Consider the following 22,617-nt stretch of genomic DNA (forward strand, 5'->3'; position numbering starts at 1 on the left):
CATCGTACTGTAGGCAGACTCTCATACAGACATCTCTGTGTGCTGTGATTTTCTGTTTAGTTACATAGAAGACAAGTTGTGGCTTATTTTTAAACAAAATGGAAACAGATACAGTCTAGGACAGGACAGAATGAGAACTGTGGTAAGACCCAGGCTCTCAAAGCCAGTGCAGTCACATGGCTTCATCCAGTGCTATGTTAGTTCCTCAAAAGGGACCTGGGGTCTGACTAACTGAGCAAAATTTCTTCCTTACTTTGCTTGTCCTTTCTGTTCAGACAGCTCCTCTGGCTTGCAAGTCAAGGATCCATGCATTTCTCTTGATCTACTTTAGGTATTTAATTCACTGATTTAAACATACATATATTGAACAACTTTTTTGTATTTCTATTATTTGTAGCTGTTAATTTTTTTTCTTATATACAAGTGGCTTTCAAATAACAGACACATTGTTTCTAGCAAAGAATTGACCTCAAAATCTGTTGGCAAATATGACACTAAATCATCCTTTGAGGAAGACAGACACGCTTATGTCAGTTTATCATTTTGCTTTGTTCACTTGGTGCCTGTACAAAAGCTCCCATTCAAGTGGCTCCCTGTTGTGAGGATTCTCCCTGCTTTACTAAAATCCATCTCAGCTCATGGGAAATCACTTCTAAAGGAAAACGGAGAGGCCCAAAGATCCACAAAATGGAGTCATCCTCATCCTATTATGTACGTAATCACACATTTGCAAGGGCTGCACATATAGAAATGCTTAACCCAACCTCATACTAAGAGCATGAAACTTGCCTTTAGTTAGGAGGAAAAAAAACAAGGTTATCTAGAAAAAGGTAAGATGATCCAATGAGTTCCCTCAGTGAGGATTAGAATTCCATGAACACTATGGCCAAAATAATTTCAAGATTTCCCCATAAAACTGATGGCCTTCATACCTGAAAAGTGTCACCTTCTCTCAATGATTCTGCCATGTTCTGGTAGCCAAGACAAGAAGGCTGGTACCAGAACGATCAGCTGATTGGCATTATCCAAGTATGGCAAACCATCAGTGATAATTCGTAGCATCATTTGTTCTATTTTGATCTCCCTACTCCTTTTGGAACAGGGACACTTTTGTAATTTGCTAGGGTTTTTACCATCTCAGCAGCAAGGCAGTTGTAATTTTAACTTGGGGCAAGACATACAGAAGACAAGCTGATAGATCTTGCTGCTGTATAGCTGTTAATCATAATAGGGGGAAGAGAAGACTGGGTACTTCAGGAGCTTTGAGCTCATAAAGAATATTTAAAATATATTAATCTAAATATTTACATATGATTATATAATGTCCAAGTATTTTTAACATTTGGCAACTGTGTGAAAAAATTTCTGTGGATCACAAATTAATTATTCCAAAAGCACTACTGCTGTAGGCATTCGTCTGCAATCTTGGTGGTCGAAGTAGAGAGAAATTTAACTTTCCTTTCAAACACAAATTATGCGTACTGCATTGAAGGTTAAAGTCTGCTGCTACTACCTGTGTTTGCCCTGTTGGAACAGAAGGCCTCAGTCTCAAAAAGTGTCAAGCCCGTCAGCCTCACCAAAATTTCACAGAAGTTCAACAAGTAAGATACCAACAACGTCTGATTGAGGATACATTTTTCAGGCACAACTAAAACATGACTATGGAAGGAAGTGAGGGACAGTTACTATCTACCCGACTTACTAAATCCCACACAATTCCTAATGACATCACAATTAATGTTGTGTTTGCTTTAGAGCCTTATGCAAGCAGCCACGTGAAGCTCAAGCTTCATGATGCTGTAGAGGTTTTCTTAGCTTGGCTAGAATTACAGTATTTTGTGGAATTTAACACTTCAGGAGAAGATAACACTCTAGTGATGCCTGTAAAAACCAAGCCAGATGTTCAGCCTGTAATGTATCACAGCCCTAAATGCATTAGCAGAGAACAGCAAGCCTACAGGCTTCCCAAAATGAGCAACATCCACGCACTGACTGCAACACACCCCCACCTTCTTCGCTGCAGCCATAATCATTCCTCTGAGCCAAGCAAGACAGGGAGTTATTTCAATTCTCACATAATATTTAGAAAATCACTAGGCCTGATTCTTCTCTACATCACTCCATTCTGCCCATGGGGTCTTCAAGATCCCATAGGAGTTACACAGGGGAAAAAAAAAAAAACGTTTGTCCTGCCCACTGTGCATCTGCTGGCACAAACACAAACAAATGGCAGCCATGGCAGCTTCTTTTTTGCCCAAGTACATAATGGAATAACCACCTGGATTTACCCCAACAGAGAAAAGATCAAATCTCTCCGGGCAAAACCTTCTGAGCTAGTATCTGCTCTTGACTTCCATCAGGATAATTTCTACCCAGTCAATATAACTACTCTGGATTCTTCCGTAACACACTAGAGGAACTGATTCGGGCTCTTTAAAGTACAGCTTTTTTTGCAAAAGTATACAGCATTGCTTGAGTCTGACTCCTTTCAAAAACGCCCAAGCTATGCAGTCAGCTGTATGTCCCAGAAGTTAGCACTGTGCTGTTCTTTTCACTCTCCTAACAGGAGATTATAGATACCTGCGATCTATAGCCCACTGACCAATGTCATCTAAACATTCCTCTTTTCCTCCTTCCTCAAACTGCTGAGTTACTTTACTCTGCACTCAATTTCCTACACTGTTAACAGATTAATCAGTACTGTTGGGGTTAAACAGGAAAATACATGTTATGGAAGTCTCTCCTTTCCCTATTTTTTCCATCCATGGGAACAGCTTCAGAACCACACCTCTAATTTAGCGTTAGCTTCTCAGGATACTCCAGCATCACAGCTCTTCTACTTATACCACAGTCTATGATGTGGCATTAAATATATACATGTAGGTCTAAAGTGCTGGCACTCTTGAGGCCAGTTCCACACAGTCATCTGCTTCAGCAATTAGGCACTCTGGTATCTCCTATAGGGTAACAGAAGGAAAAGGAAGCAAAGGTGCCGTCTGATGGGCAGTCCTTGTACACTCCCCCCCAACACATACCCTGACCTAGTCCACCCCCTGCTGAAGTGATGTAGAAGCCTCAGTAGCAAATCTGCAATGCCAATGAAGCGATGATGAGTATCCACAAGGACATTTGGATCTATCAGCAGAGGTGACACAGAGACAGCTAGCCTGCCAGACACTGCCTAGACACCAATTCAGAGATAGTGTTGTTCCCTGTATGTAGAGTCTGGCCAAGCTGTGAATAATTTCAAACACAGAGCTCTGCGGGAGAGATCGTAGCACTTACCTGATAGGTGTGGGGCCCTGGATTTCAGGCCCGTCTTCATTTGAACCGAGTTACTATTGCAAGAAATCACAAAGAAAGCCTCCCCCCAAGCAGAGAGCCATACAAAGCAGTTCTTGAGAAATCATTTTTAACCCCTCAGGGTGAGAGGACTTAAATTTACCACAGTAATTAGTCACACAAAACAGGAGGGAAGGTTGCAGGAAACCAATTCAAAAACTGTTGTGGCAACAAGAAAGCCTCCAGCAGCCCGTAGCTGGGGAAGCAGCTCTTGAGGGGATTGCCTGGAAGTCTTGCACTTTTTGATGCTCCAAGGCAGACACATTCAACCTGATGGATAAGTAGGCTTATCTTATTTCTGTGTTTAGAAGCATAGGATTTCCGTTTCAAAGCCAAATGCTGCATGTTTACGAAAAAACCCAATGCTTCCGCGTAGCCACGTTCCCTGGCTTGCATATTAAGAAAGGCTAGTTCAGAAGAAAAGGAAAAATAGGTAGGCCATAAGCAAAAGCCATGGCTCACTGTGTGTGCATGTATTCCCTTCAGCTCTGTTTTTCTGCCACTTCCACTATTCCTTATCACAGAATCATGGAATCATTTCTGTTGGAAAAGATCTTTAACCCCACTGCATCCAACCATTAACCCAGCAATGCCAAGCCCACCACTGCACCATGTCCCCAAGTACCACATGTATGAAGAATGGAGAGTGTTCCCAGCCCATTTCCCACTGGTTCACCTTCTCCATTGCTTCATTCCTGACTAATACCTCTGTGCAGTTCCACTGTCATTCCAGCCCTTCAAAGCACAGATCTGCACTGCAGAGGGGAATATGGAAAGTCAGTCATATCCTAAAGCAGGCCATTTAGTTACACATGATGTGCTGAATTTTTCCTTGACTGCCACAGGAAGCTCCTCCTAAAGGAATTATTTGCAGTCTTCCTGGGACCCTGTTCTGATCCAATGAAAGGAATACAGAAAACCAGGAAAAAATAAGCTTTTATCCAGAAATTATGAAACCCCAAGAGGTGCAAAAAAATCTTTTCTGCACAGAAAAATGATCCAAACTACAGCATAATCCTCTCTGTCAACTACAGAGCACATGAAGTCCAGTTTCTTCTTTTGTTGCAGTAACTACAAGACCACATCCCCTTCTCAGTAACTAACAACTCTCTGTTGAAGATCACAGATGAGAAGGGCCTGTCTTTGTTTCCCCCTCTCCTGGCTACTAGGCTGCAAGGAACACGTCTTATTCATCTCTAGCAGCAACATACAGCAGTCAAAGCAAGTGCTGAACATCAACACGCATGAAATCAAAGCTATCTACAAAAACAGCCTGCAGGCCACAGTATGATTTAGAATTCAAAACACCTTCTTTAATTCTGCCCCTGGAAACACACAATTGATCCAGAAATTATTCTAGTAAGATACATGAATGCAGGAAAAAGGGATAAGGGAAGACTGAAGGCGGCTTCAGAATTTCTGTGGGCAGCATCCTACTTGTATGATTTCATTTGACCCACTGGAATGACATTCACTTGAATTAATTCAATTGCAGGCAATAAAAATTTAAAATATAGGGGCTACATAATAAAATAACAACATAGCTTAGGTCTCTTTGTATATGCCAATGTCATCATCACAGTAAATATTTAGCACCTACACTGTCTTGGATGCAGAACAAGGCCACTGATATGAAACTATCCCCTGGCCCAAGTGACTACAAGAGAAAGCAGTACACCTGGGAATGTCACTTAAAGGTCAGAGGCAGTCTATTATACAAAATATCCCCCCCAGTATTAAATGGCTGTTAGATGAGATCTTTAGGTCACTGACTGGACTTAGATGCCACATTACTTTAATAGAAAGGGCTAATTATTAAATGACATTTCATTTAATAGTTGACAAAGCTTCCTCAGGAAGACTACTAAGCCAAAATGATCAATGTTTTTTCCACCAAAATAGTTGAGACTGTGGTACCTTGCTAAAAAAAAAAAACAAACCCAAATGCATTAGCAAAGGCAATACATGATGAAATACTGAAACAACACCACACACAAGAGACACATCCCACCTGTGATGGTTTTAGACCATGACACAATGTACATATCACCTTCAGACTTTCTATAGCTGCCCTTAGAATCAGTGCCAAAACTTCCTGGTGATCTCAGGCTCTAATCAGGGTGAACTCTTAGTTTTCCCTTTCTTCTCTAGACTTAGATACTTCTTTAGGCTTTAGATAGATAAAGCCTGTAAGCAGCAGTGATTCAGTTCCAGACTCCAGGATCTTACTAAGTATTTTTATTATTTATCATTATCTTTGCAGACACAGCTTTAAATCTTGTAAATGCTGCATTAAACAACTACAAAAGGTCTTTAAGATGCAAAAAATATATGAGGATTTAAGAACTCCTCTGCATTATTCCCAAGCTTACTTTGATTTGGTGTCTGTAACAAGTAACTTATGAGAAGGAAATGCAATCATTTTGAGCAGCTCCTCTCTGCAGTGGTGTCATCTGGGAGAACATACTATCAGCCAGAACCATCTCCTGGAGATTTGCCCTCATTTTCTTCCTGTGAACTTGTATAAAACTGTCTCCACTCGACTGCCTCTGAATAATGTACAACAACAGATGAGCGACAGTGACTGCCAAGGGAGCTCCAGCCAACAGCAGCTAAGCCAGCCCATTGCTGTGCTTCAGCTTTCAAAAGTGTTACGAGGGTATCAGAACACAGATTTAGTCAGAAAAAGATACAGATCATTAAAAAATGCATGTGCCACAAAAACAAAGAACACCTGATAGTTCACTCAGGACAAATAAAATTACCAGATCACATTCTGCTCACAGTTTTCCCAGCTAAAATCCAGGTGACTCCATAAACCTGTACCAGACGAAGTGAAAAATTTGTTTTCTTGACCCTTTATACCCCACTGTACCGCCATCAGTTACTTCATCCTTAGAGAAAACTGTTTGACAACAGATGTTGTAAGATGTTTAAATTTTTTTTCTTTTTTTTTTTTTTTTTTTTTGAGAGGATTCAAGTGTTGATAAAAAAGCTGGATTCGCACATTAAAGCCATCAAAAGGGGAATATAATATTCATTCCAGTTACACCTGAGATCTCGGAACCGCCCAGCCAACATGCAGCAGCCCTGCATTCTTCAGGCAGAGAGAAAGATGGATGTGCATGTTCTCACAATAGCCTGAACTTTTTGTACAAATGCCAACAGGGCGACTAGTCAGGACTATTTTGAGGAATTACTGAAGGGATCACCTTTCTAGAGAGAACTGGGTTAAGATGTTTCAACTGGAAGATTTTATTCAAACATCCCGAATTGGTGAGGCTGGTCAGGTCTACATATGCAAAAGAATGCAGACTCCCAGGAGAAAACAAAGGAGTCGCAACAGTCATGAAATACAGAGCGCAGGAAAGACATCATGCGCACCATGGTGCAGTATTACTAAGCTCCACACACTCTGCACTTGAGCTATGCACAAAGTCCACTTATTCCACCTCAGATACGCTGAGTTAGGATGCAGATGTGTTCCTTACCAAGTGTTCATGGTCAGACAGCATTTCCTCTTTAACACTGCCCATCGCAGCTACAGGATACTCACCCATGCTAACTGGCAGTGCTGGATCTCTCTCCTTGTATACTATGACTGTGTTTTGGCCTCTGACAGAAATACTTCCTTCCTGAAAAGCGTGGGCCAGAATCATCAGCCTGCACTGAACCCAACAGAGAATTCAGCCAGTTTACAATAGAGGACAATCTGTCTCCATTGCATCACTTCACCTAACCCAACCCTGAGAGCTTGCCTTAGCCTCTACCAAGATATTGGCTGACACTAATCAGCTTTCCTTGCCATTCTTTTCTTACTTCCCTATTTAAACATGCACACATGTATATGTTTTTAAAATGCTGGTGGTGTTAACGAGAGACATTTTACCTGCTGCACCTGTTTGTATTCAACACTACGTTACTCAAGAGTTCTGCTAATATACAATGAAAGTTGTTACTGCGATACTATTTCTTTAGACTGGGCTCTTACCAGACGTATGGACTACAGAGAAATACTACCCAAACCAAGAAAATAATTCCTGTCTCCTCATTTTGAAATCCCAGTGAAACATGAATAGGAGTAGAAAAGGGCATCTGTTTACTTTGGAGCAGAAGAGTATGAGAGTTCAGCTGAAGGTAGGGACAGCTGGAGTTCCTCTGATGTGTAACTCCTTTACAGTGCTACCATATGGCTGTTGGTGCGGGATTGCAACAAAAGAGATCTTTTGACACATGTCAATTCCAGCTGCTGATGTGTAATCAAGCTTGCTAGGAATAAAAAAGTTTTTTTCCTCTACCTGCCTTTGATTCCCACCTGAATCTGAAGTCTTGTCCCTTTTCCCATTGTTCATCCTGTCCTCTAATGAATCCACTTGTCCATTTCCACCAGTCTCTTTCTGCTCAAACAAAGAATAACAGGTTACATGCTGACCAATTGGTCACAGCAACAGAACTAGAACTAGCCACTGGAATTGAATGTTTCAAGAAACAGTCAAATGGCTGCCTGCCACAGGGCAATAATCCTTTCCAGGGATTTGGTTTAGGCAGTAAAGACAACTCATGCAGCAGCCTGAAAGGCCTCATGAGATAAAGCTTTCATGCCGGCAAAGCACAATGCAGCCCCAGTAGTTTGTGATTAAATCAAGGAGATGACAGTACAGAGTAAATTTATTCAACATTGTTTATTCCAATTTTTTCCATATGCTTGAAAATGGAGAGGAAAGAAAGAAAAATTATAAACAGACACTTCTTCCCTTAGACAGGGATCTTTGCACAAGGGCCAGATCATCAGATTACCCAGGAATACTGAGAGCTGGAAATGATGGGAGAAATGAATTACTCTGAGTAAAATTCCCAGCAATGCTTTCCCTAACCACAAACAAAATTTTGGGAGACACAAGCAGCCTCAATTTGAGGAGCTGCTTTATTTCGCATTCCATCTAAGTCTGACAGTGTTGACTACAAGCAGTAGGCATATATTGGTAACATGTACTTAAGACACTTGCTGTTCTCTAATTACCACCAGGTTGTTCTGCAGACCTGAAGTGTTCCATAAAACTTTTAGGGAGCTCCTCCAATCCAAAGAAAATGTCATAACATGCTTAAGACTGCATGTGATTCCCAGACTTCCAAACATTCTGTGGTTTGTCATCAAAGCAGTTGCTTCTATTGATACAAGAGGTGAAATTTTCAATAGGTTTTCCCAGTCATGCCTGAGTGCACATTGTTGGTAAGAGTGCTTATTACATGGATAGCAAGGTGTGTTGGGCACAGAATCAGAAAACCACACAAAGCTGGTCCTACAAGACGTCTGTAATTACTAGGAAAACGTATGTGATAGTGCATAGCGCAGTATATTATCCAGCACCAGTATACTTGACTACGACTAAATGTAATAGAGAGTTAGTTAACAGTTACATTTGCATTGTAGAGACAATTTGCAGACAACTGGTATCAGGCAGCCAAATGTCTCCTTTACAGCAATGCCTAATCCACACAGCACTGCAGTAACAAAAAGAACGACTAGCTTTGCATCAGCTTTCTGGATCTCTTCCCTGCCAAATGATAGCAGGGAAAACTGCTTGTTGTCCCTTCCACAGCAGCACCAATACAGGACAGCCTCTCTAATCCAACCCTGTACACGTGAAAGAAATAAAATAACTTCTAAACAATCCCAAACTATCAGACAGGCACAAACTTGGGAAGAGAACCAATTTAAAAGGAACTGGCACAATGTTATGACAGTACCAGTCAGAAAGGCCATCAAAATAACCACCCCATTCAAGGGCTTGCCTCAGCCTGATTTTGTATGCTGAGGCAAATTGGTGTTGGAGTTGTAATGCTACAGAGGAGTCAGAATGACCTACTTTCACTCTCTACAAGATGGGACTGATCCTAGTCCCTACTAATAATATAGACACTTCAGTTTAAATCATGTGCTATAATCTGAATATTGCTTTAGTCCTTAGAGTAATAAAAAAAACAAAAACCTAGTTTACAGAAACATCTTTAATACATGAGTATTTCAGATGCTTGCCACAGATTCATGATACAAGGTTTGATCCCAAAGCATGTGTTCAATTTCTGTTGAGTTCTTATTGAAATTAAATCTCCTTCAATTAATTTGGCAGATTATGGTGTGAGAACCTCCATTTTGCTCTCACAGGTCATGAATTTTGTAGATCAGATGTTGTTAAAGTCAACAAAGCATCCTTTGTGTTCCATTAAGGTCTTCATGAACATTGAGAAAACCCTTTCCAATTCCAATACTCAGAAAGTATATGACCAGGGATAAAACGTGATAGCTTTATCCTATCCTGTTAAATCGCTGTTTGCCCCTGGTTCCCAGGAACATCTCATCCACAGCATCTTCCAGCATAAAGAATTCCAACGCACTTTCAAAGTTTTGGCTGATATTTCAGCTATAGAGCTTACCTTCTGGCCAGAAGCAAGAGGTAAAAGGGACTTACAGGAGTAAGTGGGGATTACCTCTCACCAGCCTGAGGTTACTAGAAACACACAATTACATGCAAACTGTCCTTTGGAGAGTAGGTAAGCTCTTACACTGTAACCCAAAAGAAAACAAAAACACATCAGAACCTTCTGGCCAGCCCACAGAGTCACAGCCCAGACTCCTTTTGGGTGTCTCCATACTGTGAAATAATCCAGGAAAAACTGATCAGGCACATGTAACTTTCCAAAGCAAAATAGGAAGCAGTTGAGGTTATCTAGGCAAAAGATCAAGAAAAATTCAAGCAGCAAACAATGTACTTTCAAGCCAAACAACAACCAAGGATCACAGAGACTCTCTGCAAATCTCTCTGAGAGCCTGGCCTGGGGAAGAAACCCTTCACTTAGAAAGAGGCCTGTCGACTCAGCACCATGAAATTGAATAAAACTTCTCTTTGTGGCAGCATCCAGGGGAGAAGGACAAAGGGCCTCTGCCACTGCAGTGTTTCTGAATGACAGAGGCCTCCAGCACCTCCAGCACTCCTCCCACCAGCAGCAGAATCCCAGGAAACTGAGTGCTTATTCATGACTTGGGCTCTGTCCATTTTCTGAGTTTCCCCCTGCATCCTTCCAATGCCCAGTATTTAACAATATCGTCTTTTAGCTTGCCTCTTGTTTGCCACTTCCGCATTTAATTGCAAGTTCATGGGTATAAAGTGGCCTGCACAGCTGAACTAAGTCATCTTGATTTGAAGGCTCCCTTTTCCTCACAAAAGGGGAAACAGTTCTTTCTCTGTCTTTCAGTCTGTCTGTCTCCGTTTCCCTTTCCTTGGTCACATCTTCCCTTCCCCCCCACCCCCCACAATTTTTCTTAGTCCTGTTCCCTTTCCCATCCTACATTTCTTTCTTTCTGTCTCCCTATAAATCAAATTCATGCTTCTCAGAGGTGTTGATGCAAGCAGGGAAGGGAAGGCAAAGCTCTCAAACACTGGCACCTGTTTTTAAAATGGCTCCCAGGCTTCTGCAGGAATTTCTAGTTTACATCAAACTCTGTGGCAGGACACAACAAAACAACCCACTGCTATCACTCATACTAAATGCATTGGCCGACTGCTTTGTGTTATCAGTGAACCGCTGTTCAGGTATGTTAACTAAACCTTTGCAAAGGTGGCATATCCTTTGTGTTGTACAGCAAGTTTCAAAAGAAAATATGTAAAACAAAGTTGTAACTTCTACCATAGTTAACTATGGAGAAGCTGCAGTAAGGCTAAACAATGCACTCTGATTTCCCCATTGCAACATGAATTCTGACTGCAGTGATGCCACTTTCTGCTCTCACTTACTGGGCAAAACTAGTTTATTAATATTGTATGTGTGTAAAAGAAAGAAAAAGAAAACCCACCCAGAAACATGGCAACAAGTATCAGCTTGAAAGGACTTAAGCGTCCACACTGGACCCTTTTTTGACAGTTGCTGTATCAAAAAGGGGGAAATCTGGTGCCAAAACCAAGAGCCATAGTAAAATAACCATTGCCCAGTGAAGCTCAAGACACAAACCAATTAATTATGCAACATAACCAAAATTTACCCTCTTTCTTCGATCTCCCATCTTTCCAAACTCTCCAGACGCCTACAATGCCATGACTCCATGCAAAAATGGAAACCCTTACTAAAGAATCCATCCAAAAGCATTATAAAAAGTAAATTCCCAGTGTGCATACATTTACTGCTTCACTGCTGTTTTCCAGCGTCATTCTGCTCATGATGATCCTCATCCACAGCATCTTTGGCTCACAAAACTCACAACGCTAATGTTACAACTAACCTTTCTCCAGGACTTCCAAAGGTATAAAAAGTATATTACAGATACTAAAGTAGGCTTCATAACCATTCTGTGTAACAGTTATGATCTTGTTTTACAGAGACAGACACAGAAAAGTAAGCTGCCTAGCCTAAATCATCAACGGAACCACTGCGGGGGTAGGAAGAGAATCTGATCATAAAACTCATAGTCTGCTAAGTCAGTGACAAAATTGCTTTTAACCTCTAGAAGATGAGGATGCATAGCTCTCCCACCCTAGCTGCCAACATCGGAAACTCTAAGCTCCTGCCTCAGCCATTGTTGAGAAGACATTCAACTGCAGAGTCAGCACTTTAAAAGGGCTCCTAAATCATCACCTGCCAGTCGGAGACAGCCTCCTGACCCAAGAGTTATCTCACAAATTTGGGATTAAATACTTTCCCCACTGAAAATGCTGGATTTACTGAAGTGTAAAAATTCATCAGGAAAATGTTGTCTTCTACTCACAATATTCTTTCAACACAAAAATGTAAAAAACCAAAACTTTGAACCAGAAGTCTGAAATTTAACTAAGTGTGTTGTAGGAAATTCCTGGGGTTTGGTTGAAAATTTTCATATAGAGAAAGGAATGTTATGATCTGCAGGAAAAAAAATAACAAAAATCAGGAAACATCCCAGTTTTCAACTAAGCTATATGTATTTTGACAGGATGTTTCATTTCAAATACCTTACTTGGAAGGAGCAGTTGAAGAATCTACTTTATGGGCACATGGATGAGTATATGCTCAAAAAAAAAAAAAAATCTAAAGGGGGTGGGGGAGCAGGGAGAAGGGAAGCAGAAAAAAAATCATCCATTGTTTCTTGTGTCACAACTTCTTCCAGAGGCTAGTCTTATTAACATGTTGTCTCCTGCAGATACATGCACTGCTTCTGTATTGGAAGGTTATGGAAACAGAAATATGAAAAAGCTACAATGCAAGGCAACAGAACAACTGTTCTTCTGCTGCAGGAGAGTGCTCCAGCCTCTCTTTTACCAAGCACTTAACACACCGTTAACAATTTATATCCTTGAAACAGAGAAGTCAAATTGCCTCAACAATTCTACACATCAAAGCATGTAACTGTTCAGTTGTTGTCAACAGCAGCTGGATGTCGCCTGAAAGAGGCTTTGGGTCACTGTCCCACATGTTTTGGGCAGTGTGGCACTTAACACCCAAAAGCAAGTTTTGCAAAGTTCCCCTGACCCTGAATTTGTGGAAGGTGGTAGCAAAACATTTCCACTTTGCAAATCTTTTTTGTAATGCAGCCACTATGATTTGAAAGCTCCAAACAAAAGGCATTCACATTATTCCCCTCCCTGCTCCACCCCCCCTCCCCAGTCACTAGTTACTCAGTCTCCTCAAAGTCAGCTACTAAGGGACCTCAATGTACAGACAAACCAGAGCTCCATCCCATGAAGAGGCACAGTTCAGGCCTACCAAGGAAGATGACAATACCCCCAATACTCCTGCTAAACTGCCAGCATGATGTCTATCTAGAACAAGCAGCTGAACGTGTGAACTGAGGATTATGGACCAACAAATGAACAACATGACAAATGATAAAGAGCAGAGGCCTACCAACCATAAGAGTTTATTTAGCTGCCTTTAAAATCAAAAGGAATTTTTGGTAGGGGTTTTTGGGAGTGGGGGATGGGGAAAGTGGTATTTTAGTTCTTTGCCTTTTGAATTCTGAGCCTTTCTGTGCTGGTACACTCTTACTCCACAAGCTGGTCTCATTTTGCCTGAAGCACAGACTTCACCATACTTCATTACACACCACTGCTGTACAGTGGTGGGGTTTTTTTATTCTGCTTTCCAGAGATACAACTTTGTAAACCTGAAGATGCCACAGATCTCCTCAAAGACTTCTGTGATAATCTGCATGCTTAAAAAAATGCTAAGGCACGCCACACTCCAAAGATTATTTTCTCCCCCCAGTTTTGAGAACAAAGGAATATAAGCACATAAAAATACAACAGGGAGAGAAAACAAAAAGAGGCAATATGAATTCTATGAGATTAAGTCCACAAGAGAAACCAAGAAGGATAGTATGCAATCTGCAAGTGGCCTTGGGTAACTAGGACACACCCAGGCAGCACAGGTACCATTAAATGGGGCTGGCACTCTGCTACGTGTTCCGAGAAACCACATCCTGTATATAGCTAGAGCTACTGTCAAATGTCTCTTAATACAAAGCTAGTAATTATTACTAATGGTATCATTAATTGTCATTTTACTACATATCGTGAAATAATATTCTGTTCTCATTAAGCTCAAAGAGCACAAAGTCTCTTGGAAACAATTATGACAAAATAACAATTAAGTCTAAGCGGCTTTTAGACACTGCTTGTGTTGCTGTGGCAAACAAATGGATCCAGTCCCAATGACTCACAGCATTTAAGGAAGCACAACTTTGATACAGCAAAAATAACCAGGAGTCCTGAAAGGAGATCTCCTGAAAACAGCCCATCAGGCATATGCTCAGGCAGATCATATCTTGCAAACAGATTTCAGAAGCAGACTTTAGAGAACAGCACCATCTGGATCAAATTTGCAACTCTATCCATAAATAAGAAGGGACAGCTTACAGCACCACTGCAAGTGTATTTTTAAAGTGTGGGAATATTGGGCTGAGAGGCAAGAGTGTTAAGGAGAAAATGCTGTCTACAAGAGTGAAAAATGCAGCTGTATCACTAAGGAAGTGGTGTGAGGAAGCCACTTCACAGCAAAATGAAACTAGCCAAGACAAAGATGACTGGAAAGGAGGCAACTGGATGCCAAGAACATTCAAAAAAGGTGAAACCAGCCAGGTTCTGGAGCTAAATTGTAACTTAGGAAAAACAGGCAAAATTCTTTCATCTGCACAGCAAACCTCCATTCTACTATGGTACTCCTCTGTGCAGAGACAGCAGAGCCAGGCACGTAGGGAAAGCTGACAGGCAGTGTCTGATTCCCCCAGGAAAACCTGGAAGGAGAATTTCAATGTACAATTGAAAATGGTCCAGTGATTTATACCTTTGAGAATGCAGTCAGACAAAACATACACTGTTACTCTTTTGACCCAAGTGACCTGCAAGAAATGTGGGGGAGTTGCATACCGTCCCAGTTAGAAGAAAATTATTAATCAAGTTAGGTGATTTTGTATGTTTTTGTGGATCTTCAATGAGGTGTAAAACAACTACCTGTGTTCCTCATATGATGGAGGGCATTAGTATTCTGACAGTGACGTCACAAATTTACATTGTTCCCTTTTGGATGCTAAAATAGTTTAAATCCAAATTATTTTTTTCGGGTAAGAATGAAGTAGAAAAGGGAAGGAGTTTTCTGAAACATTCTGAATTTAAAAATATATAAACCAGTTCACTTAAAGAGGCTATTTTTATGTAAAGTGAGAGCTTCCAAACATAATATATGGATTGCCACAAAATCTTCAGGCCACCATATTCTCAGGACATATTTGAAACCAGAAAGAAAAGAAATTACTTGGCAAAAAGGGAGGATCTAGGCAATAATTTACATGTTTAATCTCCCCCAAATGTGAAACATCCACCCAGTATCACAGGATGTCCCCCACAGTACTCCATCCTACCACTGGTAACAGCATTGTAAAAGTGTATTCCACATTCTGACTCTGGGGAAACTTGCAGTTCTGAGATTACTTTTCACTTGTTTTACTATTATTAAAATTAAAAAAAAAAAAAAAATATTTCACACTTTTTATGGGTCTTTAGAGATTTGTTCAGTTTTAAAATATGCTTAGCTTTTGGAGAAGTTAGGGCAATTTGTTTAGCGTGGCTTACAAAGTTAAGTCACATATGCTAAGGACTGGAGGGATTTAGGACTTCACCCCTTCTGCTTCGTTGCTGGTTGCTGAATATTACTGTGCCTGCTCTCAGCCAGTTTGTGCAAGCTACTCCTTTGCTTCAGCATAGTGTCAGCCAGCTTAGTTCGAGGCACCAAAGGAACACTTCAAGCTGAACTTCATACTTTTCACTCAGATCTATTAAAGAGCCCTCACAAATTTCAATGAGACCAAAAGAATAAGGGCTATGAATACATAAAGGTAACAGGAAATAATCAGACAGGAAAGCTGCCTAAAAGCAACTTTAAAAGCCTTTGACCAATTCCTCTCCACTGTTTAAAATCAAAGAATGAAGGAAATCACAACTGTAAGAGATGAGAATACCACCCTGTACACCAAGGCAGGCGCAGTTATCTTTTACACTTCTGTCAGCATTCTGTCTCATTCATTCTCAACAAGAACTAGTTTCAGATACTTCACAATATTCCTTTATCTATTCCACTGTTTCATTATCCCGGTTTTTTGAAAGCATCTCCTAATTGTCTCACTGCTGCAATTTAAACCCATTACTTCTTGTCCTATAAATTATGGATACAGAGAAAAGTTTACTCCCCTTATCTCAGCAACTTTTTTAGCCCTGAGCAATCCAAATTCATTCAAGTTTTGCTTTAGAACATTCCTGTTTTTTCTGGATACCAACAGCTTGGAAAGCTTATATACAAAACTAGACGTTGTCTTGTTAAGCAAAGAACTTCAATAATAAAATGAATAATTTAAGAAGTCTTTCAATTTTAGTTGTACAGGTTTATTACTTTTGCCTGATTTTTAACAGTATCAGATTAATTCAAAAAGCTTTCCAGAATGTAGCCATTCTTGCTTTACAGCCCATCAATCTTTTTCCCCGTTTCCACACTGTCTCCCATAGCCTTCCTCACCCTCATGTATGACTATTATCTGTCACGAATACAGATAAAAATAGACTATGGTGTTCAGCTGTTTATCCAGTAAATGCTATGATCACCACGCTCATTTTCTAAGAAGCAGAGCCAAGGCTGTATACGCTGACTAGCATGGCATCCAAGCAGTATATTTTAGGTGGCAAATGGAGACAGGGAAACATGATTGGCTCCCCACTCGTATACAAACACTTAGGGTTTACACACCGGAAAGGGTATGAAGTAGTATGTCAGACAAACGTCATTTCGGTTTCTTCTCATGCTAAGGCTCTTCAGTTACTTTTCAAGGAAAAAGAAGATTTCAGTTCCCAAGTCTTCTGATTGGATTTTTTTAGCCTTTTTCTTCTCTTTTTAAATATCCTTTCTTTTCATTCCTTTCCAGGGGTGTGCCTGTGCCCTACTGTGCCTACTCCTGGCTCTGCTGTGAGCTCATCCGTTCTCCAACAGAGCAAGCTATCACCCAGAAATGAAGAGAAATGCTTTCTTGTTGCTCCCTCATACCCAGTCCTTGGAGCAATCATGTTATTCTGTTCGAGTTATTTCTGTCTCTGAAGAACCGCTAGCCTCAAATTACTCATTCATTTGTAGATTCCATTTTTTCCTCTTTAAAATTCAGAGCACCAAGGATTGAAGTTTCTAACCTGTTCCCACCACTGAAGTGAATCTATACCTCCCTGACATTTTATTAATGGAAGATTTACATAGTAGTATATGAAAAAAAAGCAAATTTTTTGTGGTTGTTTTATTCTGATTTGTTTTGTTAAAGAAACAGCCACTGCAACTGCAGAGTTCGAGACCTGGAAAGCACATATGAGCTGCTGAGGAGAAGCATCATCATCTAATATTTAGCACCACACTCTTTATGCATGAATACCCTCCATAATTCTCTCCAGACTCTGCCAAGATTTCCAGCTCATGCATGCTTTAGCAGTTGGTACCACACAACAATAGGTTATGAATTTGGAGTTATGACCGCTATGTAAGCTCATCAAGACTCCACTTGAATCAGTAATAGCCAAGAATTCATTATCAAGAAACAAGAATCCCATAATTCTGGTATAGTCTAGAAGAAGGTATATGCCATTAATAAATGGGCAAGATATATATGTGGTGGGGGAGGAACTATCCTGGCATAAGTTTTAGTAACTAAAAACAAATGCACAGAAAGCAGGAAGCTGCTCCAAACTAGCAGCAATTTACAGCCAAATAAGATGTTTAGGTAGGATTGTGCCAGTGTGCCAGCCAGGCCTCATCTTTTACTCTTCCTGGGTGGTAAACAGAATGCAGCACCTTCCTGCTGCAGCGTGTGCAGATCCCAGGCCCTGTGCAGACAGGGACTTGCACACACCACCTCTTTTTGTGCAGGTATAAACCTAACTGAATCCCTTCCCTTTTCTGTTGTGTATTCACCACTTACTGCACAAACAACTTCAGAGGTGTTTTAGAAATACTACCACTCCTGCTTTTGTAACACCACCTGCAAAATTAGGGTTTTACATATATACACAGACTATAAATTCAGCTGAGTCTGAAATATGTAAAAGACATTTTTCTCATCTGTTGCCATCTTCTTTACATCTTTGGGTACATACTTTCTTTATAAGCAAAATGACTGAGAAACTTTACATGAAGAAAAAAATAAAAGGTACTTTCTCAGCAGTTCACCCTCTTCCATTTATCACCTTGAAAGCTACAATAAGTACTAGAGTCACTTTGAAAATAGTTATTTGATAATATAATTGCTACAGAGACAGCTCAAATCATAGCCAGCAAATGAACAATCAGGGCAGACAAATCCAGGAAAAAGCAGGCTTTTGTGCAAATAACACCAAAAATAACAAAACACCTGCCCCATAACTCTGAAGATTAAAGGAACAACTTTTCAGCATTCTCCCATAATCCTGAAGCAGCAGACCTCTACACAATTTTCTCAAGTTCTAAACCCATGAAAACTGTCCTAGTTGACGGTATCCGAGATTAAGAAGTTCTGTATCTTTCTGTCTCACACTAACCCTCCCTGGCCCATACTCATACCTCTACAAGAGACAGAACAAATGGAGAAATGGCATTTCATGGTTACTCTCCATCCCTCTCCTGAAATATATTCTGGCTGAAACCAATATGAACTTCTTCATTAGGTATGAAATTCTGGTATGCACAATATGCACACCTCAGGTAGATCTCATTTCAGTGCTGATTAAAGAAAGATGTGGAGAGAGAACTTGCAATAGGATATCACTGCACATCAGAACTTTGCTCCACATTTGAAACTAATCTGAAACTTGTATATACACCTTTTCTTTTCCTTCTCTCTCACTCCTACAAACAGAGTAATTCCATGTACAAGGACAAAGTGTGATAAAAGGACTGCTTCATTAGGCACAAACAGAACCCTTGCTCTTGTCACTTAACAGAGGGCTGTTAAGGAGATCTACATACCATGGAGCATCAAGCCTTTTTTCTTCCAGGTACTCCAAAGCAGATCGGCCCTTTGGAGAGGCATCCCAGAATCCTGACAGCATCACGGAACCTCATATGAAGAAGTATGTGCCGGAAATAATCCCGGGTGCCTCCAGCTGGAGGGATGTTCCTGGTCGATGGCATTGTGCATCCTATCTAAAGGCTTCTAAAGGCAGCAGAGCTGCCCCAGAAAAGCACGCAAGTTTGACAACTGAATATCATGTTACCAAGACACACAACATACATGGAGGTTTGTAACTAGTTCATTGTACTGCCTGGTGTTTAGACTGCTGGGAAAGAGAGACATTTTTTCCTCTAAGATTTCTATAAAGGTGAGTGAAGACAGAAATGATTCATTTAGCCAAATTCCACTTAAATGCACATTAGAATGGACAGGTAATATCTCTAAATAAGAAGCTTTGCAATGAGAAGATCATGAGATTTCTGTCACTAGTGCCACAGCTGGCGTATCATCAGTCAGAAAAGAAGTAACACTCAAGGCCAAATTACTCCCCACATTAAAAAAAAAAAAAAAAACACCACACCAAAACGTAGGGAACTTGTTCTCACTTCATCCAAAAGTCTCAACCCTTCTGACCAATTCCACCAGCTCTGCTGAAACTTACTTACACAGCAAATTTATGAAAATAACATAAGCCTAGAAAACAGAAGCAGATTAAGACAGCACATGTTTCTCTTCCTCCTCTGAAACTGTCACTCAAATATCATCTGTATTTAACATTTCTTGATTCCAAAAAGCAAGCTGTAGTCTTATGGTGGAGGTTCACTGCAGATGACTTAGGTGACCAGCAAAGAGTTGGAAGAGCCATCACAGCTCAGTCTAGATGCAAGCAGTCATACAGCAAGGCCATGCCTGAGCTCTTCTACCCTCACAGCTACTGCCCTCACACAATCCAGATAAAACCAATATCCGTAGTGTACTGTCAGCCAGGCCAGGTATACAGCACCAACTCAGACCTCCAACAGAGTTGCTCTGCCAAATGCTGTGTTTGAAAGCCCCCTGGTCTCTTGCCCACCACTTTTCCTAGTCTTTACTGTACCTAAAGTGTATGTCGCAAAATAGGCTGATGCCTAATCCTCAGCCACTCCAGCTGCCATCCTACAGATAACTGTAAACCGTTAATTAACATGCATTTGGGCTAAGGACTGTGACTCTCATTTGCAAACTAATTTCAATGAGATGGCTGAAGCAATTACTGTCCTCTGCTCTCTTTCTTCCTCTCCTGAAGGTTACACCTCTGTCTCAGACAAGGCTGCACAGAACGTGCATCTGTTGCTTAAACACTGCCCTCTACAACTCAATATTTAACCATTTAAACAAACCACTGCAGCCTTTATTCTGCATTTATACATTAGGTCGTAAACTATAGCAGCTGAGGATACAGACCCCAGGCATCCATTCACACCACAGGACTTTTAATTTCTAGGAATGTGGCAGGGCAAACAGGCACGGTGATAACTGGCATGGTCACCCCACTTAAACATGCCTACAAACATAAAACAAAGCCCCTAAGCAGTGAATCAGAGTGAAATTGGTGGGAATATCTTCTGGTTTGGTTACTGGACTCTAACATAACGATGTGAAATAGGGATTCCAGGATAATGGCATATCACATACACTGGTATTGCCAATTGTTTGTAATGGCCAGGAAATACTGAAATTATAATCCCAAAGTATCCACAATACTAAAGCTGTGTGCTGCTCTGCATCAGCCAGTCCCAGTGAACCTTTGTGTGTCCATCTCCTTTGAGCCAGTATCACTTCCCTGCTACAGCAATAGGTATAAGAAGGCTAAGAACACTATGTTCTGTTCTCCCCTTCCCCTTGGACAAAGGTACTTCTACCCTGTCTCAAACTGCTACAGTGGAGCAGAATAGAAATGTATGTGGGACAACCAAGAAGCTGTGATGTGGGAAACAAGACACAACAGGAGGTTGTACTGGTGCAGATATGCTGAACTGAGTGAAGTGGACAAAAACAGTCTTAATGCCATCTTGAGCTACAGTACCCCATCATACCAGGTGTCTCAAGCCTAAGTCTTGGCTTTCTAGAAAAATCACATCAGCTGGGGCGAAAGAAAAGGAAAGCAATGTTCCTATGAGAATATCACTCCACCTCTCCCCAAACCACTCTCCCTCAAAATCTTATTATTTGATCTCTTTTATTCAAAAGGTTCAATAGGATCATGATTTGCAGAGATACGTTATGCCACTGTTTTTATTTTGGTACTGTCATAGTTTGAACAAGGCAGAAGTGGCCTCTGACAGAGTCAGAACTGGTAAAACAAAAAGGGTTTTTATGTGAAAATGAGAAGAATTAGGGATATAGCTTCAAAATTTATGAAAAGGAGGCAGCTGAAGCCTTGTAAGATCGTAAGTGTACAGAAAGGTGTAAAACATACCAAAAATAAAGCCTCCTATCCCCAAGGATAGGTTTGTGCAGTGAATTTCAGGATTAAACTACTTCTTTAATTCACTTTCAAACTTTAAGTCTGAACCTTGAAGCTAAAAAATTACAGAGGAAGAAACTTCCTTTCTGTGGCATTTCTGAAATTCTAGCTCCTCAGCAAAAATCAAGAAGTGCAGGGAAGCCACACTGGTGAAAGATTCTATGTACTGACTTTTATTGTGAATCTTTTTCCAAATCTTTCCTTGGATTCAGTTTGGCATTAGACAGTTTTAGTTTGCTTGAACAGACTGGTTTTCCCTAATTAACAGAGAGGCAGCACCAGTAGTACGTTCGAGCCACTGACATTTTCACTTCATTTCTTTTATACCCTTTGTGCTCAATGTGTGTTTGACTGTGGAACTCAGGCTTGCTCTTACTGCTTCAGAAAGCACTTCTGCATTTTTTTGAGAAGAGTTAGTTCAGCAGCTAACACACAAGCAGACTGGGCAAATGTGAAACAACTAGATGTCTGAGTGTTTACACTTGCACTTGCTGAGATCCTAGCATAAGCACAACTGTTCAGACAACTGCCACTGAGTAATTCTGAGACACAACATAACATCTTTATTTACATTTTTATTACTCACTGAGAGCAATGGGAAGCTGCTGACTGGCAATTCCTGAAGAGCCAAGACTTACATTCTAGACTGTGTGTTTACATAGGACTACAGCAGGAAAACTCTCCTAGCAGAGTCTCTTGCATCCAGCAGAGGTACTCCCAGAAGGGAAAACTGTTAATGCCTCCCCATCCCCATTGATCCTTGGTCTGTGCACAGGGATTGTCAATACTGCTTCTGGTTATGCCTAAAAGTCCCCCTGGACTTGAGCTAAGACCACCAATTCATCACTCTCTAACTGCCAAGGACACGTCAGCTGGTTGCCAGAAGACTGAATTAAAGAATTCAAATTTTTGCACTTTTTCACAAAAAAGATGCATAGCTTGTGTGACATCCTTTGCTCAGTTTTTTCTCCTAAAAGAGGTAAAGAACGAAGACAAGTTACTTAGCTTCAGTTGCTGGCACTGTTAGTTACTTCCCCTACAAGCTCTGGACAAACCATTTTGCCTTTCTGTGGCTCAGTTTCTCCATCTACTAAATACTGGTGTTCTGTTTTGAGAGAATACAGCCAGAAAAGTCCTGCATAAACACAGACTGGTATCTTTACTCTTAATGCACTTCAAAGCAAAATTTTCTTCTTAAGTAAAATAGTCTGAGACTCTTCTTTCCACTGGGTTAAGCTGGTTTTTGATACCAGGCTGCCCCTGCAGCTCACCCAGAACCACATTAAAAAAGAAC

At 40.7% G+C, this 22,617-nt stretch overlaps 1 protein-coding gene across 2 annotated transcripts in view; it reads right to left on the reverse strand.

The window, feature by feature from the left end:
* Nucleotides 1–22,617, reverse strand: part of PREX1 (phosphatidylinositol-3,4,5-trisphosphate dependent Rac exchange factor 1) — a 165,191-nt gene that overhangs the window by 127,707 nt on the left and 14,867 nt on the right. The gene's annotated exons all lie outside the window — the stretch shown is intronic.

Source organism: Falco cherrug, chromosome 10, assembly GCF_023634085.1.
Source record: "Falco cherrug isolate bFalChe1 chromosome 10, bFalChe1.pri, whole genome shotgun sequence".
In the NCBI taxonomy this organism is placed as follows: Eukaryota; Metazoa; Chordata; class Aves; order Falconiformes; family Falconidae; genus Falco; species Falco cherrug.